Here is a 4,851-nt window from a genome sequence, read left to right as displayed (position 1 = left end):
ACATTACTAAATGGAAAAATGATAATTGTAACTGATGAAACTTTTCTCAGTATGAGAATAGTTGAAGGGAATAGAAATGTACACACACATATGTCTATATAGGAGGGTATATGGGTATATGAATACATATGTGAATGTGTGTATATATGTGTCAATGTGTACATAGATAGAGGGCACAGGACCAATTTAATAAGAAGAGATGATTCTTAAAAGTGAAATTAAACACGAGAGAGGAATATAATGAGAGGAGTTGGGGAGAGACAGAATGGGGTAAATTATCTCACATAGAAGATGTGAGGGAAAACTTACAATGGAGGCAACAGGAACAGGAAAGCAAAAGGGTATGAGTCAACCTTATTCTCATTGAATTTGGTTTAGGGAGGGAATGACATACAAACTAAGTAGAGTATCTCACCCTACAGGAGAGTAGATGGGAAGGGGAAGAAGGGGGAATAATGGAAGGTTAGGCATGCTTGTGGGGAGGGAAGTTGGAAGCACCCACTTTTGAAAAGGGACAGGATCAAAGTAGAGAATAGAATAAGTGGGGGTTAGGATAGGATGGAGGGAAATGTAGTCAGTCTCACAATATATTTACTGTGGAAATATTTTGCATAGCTACACATGTACAACCTATATTGAATTGCTTATCTTCCCACTAAGGGTGGGTGATGAGGGAGGAAGGGAAAGAATCTGGAATTCAATGTTTTAAAATCAAATGTTTAAATATTTATTTATTTTACATGTAACTGGGAAATAAGATATTCAGGCACTGGAGCAGAGAGATCCACCGTGCCCTACTGGAAAGTAGGGGGAAGATATGGGAGAGAGCAGATTGGGGGAGGGGATGTTCTGTGGGATCGCTGCTCTGGGGTGGTGGGTGGAGGAAAAATGGGGAGAAAATTTGTAACTCAAAATCTTGTGGAAATGAATGATGTAAACTAAAAATAAAAAAAGAGAGAGGAACCAAAAAAATTAATAAAAATTTTTAAAAATATATAAATCCTTATAAGCCAAAACAACAACAAAAAATTTTCTTTGGTCATTTTATTGAACAGAGTAGATGTCTTTCACAGTTGATTATCTTTATAATATTACTCTTACTATGTACAATCTTCTTCTGGTTCTGTTTACTTCACTTTGGAGAAATTCATGTAAGTCCTCTCAGGTTTTTTTCCTGAAATCTGCCTGCTCATCATTTCTTTCTTTTTTTTTTCTGGAAATACTAGGTTTTATTCACACCCCAGTGGTAAACAATAACCTTAATAGGATGACTAAGTTTTCTTTGTAGATCACTATGTCACATTAAAATGGAAAAATCCATAAACAAGCAGACAGTTAATGAACATTAGATGTGGTCTTACTGGAAATTCTTAACCATGTACTAGTCTCTTCTCAAACAAAATTTCAAAATGCTTTGTCTCCTAGTTAATACAAGTCACTGCATTTCTCTAACAAAGTAATAAAGGCACAGCTAGTGCAAGCAGACTTAAACCCATTCAACTACTGGGCTGAAAAAATACTTTGGTTGGTTCTTCAGAAGGATTTCTTTTTTCTAAACCTATATTGGTCTCAAATAACAGTTTGGATAATTTTCAAAACTGCAGTCTAATAGCTATATGACAAAAGACTTCACAAGAACCAAACTATGTAGCAATGGACATGTGTTAGGGAATTCACTGCATTCTACATATCCAGCAGAAATTATACTCTTAAAATGCTAGGTAGAATGAACCTATAGTTTGAACTGGTTCTTAAACATTCATTTTTTCTTTTTTTTTTCCTTTTTGAACAAAAATTGTTAACTTGATTCTACCAAGAAAATACAAAACATAAGGCTGTAAGTAACTACTAGTTGTGTTTAGGCTGGGACAGTGCAGTAATCCTCAAGGCCACAGCACACACTGCTCACTGCTGCTTGCACTCAGCTGGGTTTGGATCTTTCTTTGGATCATATTCTGGCTCATTTTCCTCATCAGCTTCTTCTTCCTCTTCCTCATCATCAGCTCTTCACCGTCTTCATCATAATCATCATCATCATCTTCAATAGCTTCTCCTGTGAAGTATAATACTAATCTTGGGACTATATGCTCACGTAAAAAGTGACCAATTTTGAAGTCTGCTGCAAGGATAGCTTCCGCGTCATCATCCAGGTCTCCACTCTCACGAACTGCAGGAGGAGAAAAGAAATTGAAGAAAGAATCATTGGAAGCTGTTTTTGTCACAGTTCAAACTGTCCCATGTCCCTTGTCTTTCTGTTTCTTCTTAATAGTTTTCAAAGTGACATTTTTCCCTTTTTTTCAATCTACCTGACACCCTGTGCAACTCATAATTTCTGGTCCATCAAAGGAGAAGGGATCAGAATCATCTGGCTCTGACCACATACGATATGTTTTTGTCAACACCTCATTTGTGAAATATTCATTGGGTTCAAAGTGAAATTCTAAGGTAAAACTCATAGGTTGGCCAGCATCTGAGAACTTCACTTTAATATCTTTCAAGTGCTTCAGAATAGGTTCATCATGTTCCTGAACCATATCACTGAGCAAGTCAACATTTTTAAAAACAGTCAGCCAAAATTCAGGAATTCCTTTAGGGTCTTCTTTCTCATCTTTTTTCTCCTCTTCAAGCTTAGCCTTCTCTTTCATTTCCTCTGAAATCTCTTCATCATCATCTGGTTTCCATTCACATTCTTCCTCTGTGGGTTCATAAATTGCATTGATGATTTCACTTCTCTTATCAAAAAGTGGCTGGTAAAGAACAGCATACTTTCTTTCAAGAGCATGAACCTCCTCATAGAACTTGGCTTCTATCTGTGCACATTTCACCTGAAGATTTTTGAGGGCATTCACATGTTGCTTAACTACTTTTGGTAAGCTTTCAATGTATCCAGTTGATGTTCCCACTAAACCATCCAATCTTTCTTGAAGAGCTGCAAGAATCTGAGGATTCTGCATCATCTGAACAGTCAACTGATGAGCTTTGCTGTTTGCATCTTCACCAGTTTCTTTTTCCTTCACTTATTCAACATCTTCCATATCTTGTTGGTCAAGTTTCTTTGTTGTCAATGTCCTCCATGTGGTAAGACTTCTGAATATTTGAGATCCACGGCTGCTGCAGGGACCAAGTGGCCAGAACTGCACAGGCTATGACTCAGCGGTGGTGGGAGGAGACGAAGGAGGCAGAGGAGAAGGAGGCCTGCTCATCATTTCTGATTGCACAATTGTATTCCATCACAATCATGTACTACAACTTGTTCAGCCATTCCCCAATTCATGAGCATCCTCTCAATTTCTAATTCTTTGCCACCACAAAAAGCTGTTATAAATATTTTTATTCATATAGGTCCTTACCATTTTTCTCTTACCTCTTTGTGATACTGAGCTAATAATGGCATTTCTGGGTCAAAGGGTATGCACTGTTTTATAGTCCTTTAGGCATAGTTCCAAATTGTACGCTAGAATGTTGGATCACTTCCCAACTCCATCAACAATTCATTAGTTTATCAATTTTCCCACATCTCCTCCAGTATTTGTCATTTCTGATAAGTGTGAGGTGGTATCTTAGAGTTGTTATAAGTGTATATTTCTCTAATCAATAGTGATTTAGAGCATTTTATATGATTATAGATAGCTTTTATTTCTTCTTTTGAAAGCTGTCTGTTCATATCCTTTGACCATTTACCAATTGGGGAATATCATATTTCAAGCTTTTAGTTCTTTTAAGATGGAAGTTGCTAAATCTCATGTGATTCTAACTAGCTACACAGTATTTGTATTGTTTCTTTCTGACTGCTTGTAATATTTTCCCATTAACCTAGGAGCTCTGGAATTTGGCTACAATATTCCTGGGAGCTTTCATTTTGGGGTTTCTTTCAGGAGGTGCTCAATGGATCTTCTCAATTTCTATTTTACCCTCTGGACATAAGATATCAGGACAGTTTTCTTTGATAATTTCTTGAAATGTTATGTTTGGCCTTTTTGAAAATCGTGGTTTTCAGGTACCCTCAAAATTCTCAAATTGTCTCTTCGTTTTCTGTTCTCCAGGTCAATTTTTTTAAATATTTATTTTAATCAAATGCTTTATTAACTTCTAGTTTACATCATTCATTTCTGCAAGATTTTGAATTACAAATTTTCTCCCCATTTCCCCCTACCCACCACCCCAAAATATCCCCTCCTCCAATCTGCTCCCTCCCATATCTTCTCCCCTAGCCCCCCCAACTTTCCAGTAGGGCATGGTGGATCTCTATGCTCCAGTGCCTGTATGTCTTATTTCCCAGTTGCATGTGGAATAATATTGGTAATAGTATATATATATATATGAATTAAACATTTGATTTTAAACTTTGAATTCCAGATTCATTCCCTTCCTCCTTTGTCACCCACCCTTACTGGGAAGATAAGCAATTCAGTATAGGTTGTACATGTGTAGCTATGCAAACCATTTCCATAGTAGATATATTGTAAAAGGCTGACTATATTTGCCTCCATCCTATTCTGCCCCCAACTTGTTCTATTATTTACTCTTATCCTGTCCTTTTTCAAAAGTGGGTGCTTCTAACTTCCCTCCCCTTCAGCCTTCCTTCCCTTCCATCATCCTCCCTCTCATCCCCTTCTCCGCTACTCTTCTGTAGGGTGAGATACCCTATTTAGCATGTATGTCATTCCCTCCCTAAGCCAAATTTGATGAGAATAAGGTTGACACATTCCCTTTTGCCTTCCTGTTCTTCCCCTCCACTGTAACTATTTTCCCTTGCCTCTTCTATATGAGATAGTTTACCCCATTCTGTCTCCCCCCATTTCCTCTCATTATATTCCTCTCTCACGTTTTAATTTCACCTTTTAAGTATCA

General features: G+C 37.3%; 1 pseudogene; it reads right to left on the bottom strand.

Moving 5' to 3' along the window:
- Nucleotides 1-1,743: 1,743 nt before the first annotated feature.
- LOC138147343 (nucleosome assembly protein 1-like 1 pseudogene) lies at nt 1,744-3,099 on the bottom strand (annotated as a pseudogene).
- Between the last annotated feature and the right edge of the window lie 1,752 nt (nt 3,100-4,851).

Source organism: Petaurus breviceps, unplaced genomic scaffold, assembly GCF_028583685.1.
Source record: "Petaurus breviceps papuanus isolate PSGF00001 unplaced genomic scaffold, PetGlider_PUasm1.0 90784, whole genome shotgun sequence".
In the NCBI taxonomy this organism is placed as follows: Eukaryota; Metazoa; Chordata; class Mammalia; order Diprotodontia; family Petauridae; genus Petaurus; species Petaurus breviceps.
The sequence above is the reverse complement of the archived record's forward strand: the minus strand, read 5'-3'. Positions and strand labels throughout refer to the sequence as shown.